The 1,682-nt window shown below is 37.7% G+C and overlaps 1 pseudogene; it reads right to left on the bottom strand.

Moving 5' to 3' along the window:
• Window positions 1-1,069: 1,069 nt before the first annotated feature.
• Window positions 1,070-1,404, bottom strand: LOC100355441 (elongin-C pseudogene; annotated as a pseudogene).
• Between the last annotated feature and the right edge of the window lie 278 nt (window positions 1,405-1,682).

Below are 1,682 nucleotides of genomic sequence, written 5' to 3'. Positions count from 1 at the left end.
TAGATCTGCAGTGCCAGCATCTCATGTGGGCACCGGTTTGAGTTCCAGCTGCTCCACTTCTGATCTGGTTCCCTGCTAATGTGCCTGGGAAAGCAGCAGAGGATGGCCCAAGTCTTTGGGCTCTCACCCATGTGGGAGACTCGGAAGAAGCTCCTGGCTTTGGATTGGCTCAGCTCTGGCAGTTGCGGCCATTTGGGGAGTGAAGCAGCGAATGGAAGACCTCTCTCTCTCTCTCTCTCTCTCTCTCTCTCTCTCTGTATCTATCTCTCTCTGTAACTCTATCTTTCAAATAAATAAAATAAATCTTTAAAAATCAATCAGAAGTGTAAGCACAAGGGATTATGAAGGAAGATTTATAATCAATGAAAGTACAGTACTTCAGATTTCCTAATGCACAATGCACAAGAACTTTAAGTCATGTAGTTTGCTTGTTAACCATCTGGCTATAGTTGAATAGTTACTATTTCTAGTAACCTTCCTGAATTGCTTTTAAATAAAGTTCTTAAGTTATAGCAATAAACAAAGAGACAATATATATTTAAAGAACACTGCAGTTTATCAAAAGACACATAGGAAACTTCAAATCTTATATGAGTTATTAAAAAATTAATGCTTTGGCTAACTTTATGTTACATTTTTGTAATGCAATTATTTGCATAACTCTAGTAATACTACTGGTTGCTGTAAGATCAGAATAGGTTCTTAAAAAACAGTGAAATCATGAAAATGCTTAGCCTCATTATTTTACCTATAGAACATATTCATTTATGCCTAAATTGGATTTTTGGTTTAATTTTCAAAGTCACATCCAAAGGATAAGGTAAAATCATCTATGAATTGGAATATCTGTTTATTTCTGCTTGTGAATATGTCCTTAATTTGTTGATGTAGCAAACAAAATTCAATTCTAATTGCTATGCAAAAGAACAGAAGGTATTCTGCTTTGCAATCTTTTGCTTCATAGCTCACTTGCATAGAGGCAACAACATGCTATATATGACAAAATTGCTAACTGAACTACAGGTAGTAAATACTGGAAAAGTTAGCAGCTTATTATAATTTATTTTATTTAACAATCTAGGAAATTTGCAGCTATCAGCAGTTCCATAGGATTTCAGGTGCAATTGGGAATTCAGGAATCTCAGTGGAGCTGTAAGTGCAGTGAATCTTGTAGGTAAAACACATGCATAGTTTTGATAGCATATGTGAAGGGATCTCTTTACAATAGGCCTCATTGGTTTCATTTTCAGCAAACTGACCTGGGCCACTCAACATGGCTTTAATTGCTCCTGATCTTAGTGTATGCTTTCTTTTTACAATCAATTCATGACCATCAGAAGATACCAACTTGACATACATGGCATCAGGGCCTTCACAGCCACCATAGGTTTTCTCCTCTCCATGCGTTATATTATGAAATTCTACTTTGCTTCCCCAGTAACTTTTTAGTATTTTCCCTCTTGGGTTCTGGGGCAGTTGAAGGAATTACTTCTGACAGCTCAGGACACTTTCAGGGACATGTGGGAGATTGGTACCTGGTGGGTCTGTTGTCTATTTCCATCAGGAGGAAGTGCATTGAGGCCCCTTTTCCTTTAGTCTCCAAACCAAACAGTCCCAAGGACTGATCGTCATTATTTTGTCTCAGCTCCATGCTTACTACTGAACAAAACCTTGTGGCCAAG

Source organism: Oryctolagus cuniculus, chromosome 6 (assembly GCF_051225735.1).
Source record: "Oryctolagus cuniculus isolate XC-2025 breed Fujian yellow rabbit chromosome 6, ASM5122573v1, whole genome shotgun sequence".
In the NCBI taxonomy this organism is placed as follows: domain Eukaryota; kingdom Metazoa; phylum Chordata; class Mammalia; order Lagomorpha; family Leporidae; genus Oryctolagus; species Oryctolagus cuniculus.
The sequence above is the reverse complement of the archived record's forward strand: the minus strand, read 5'-3'. Positions and strand labels throughout refer to the sequence as shown.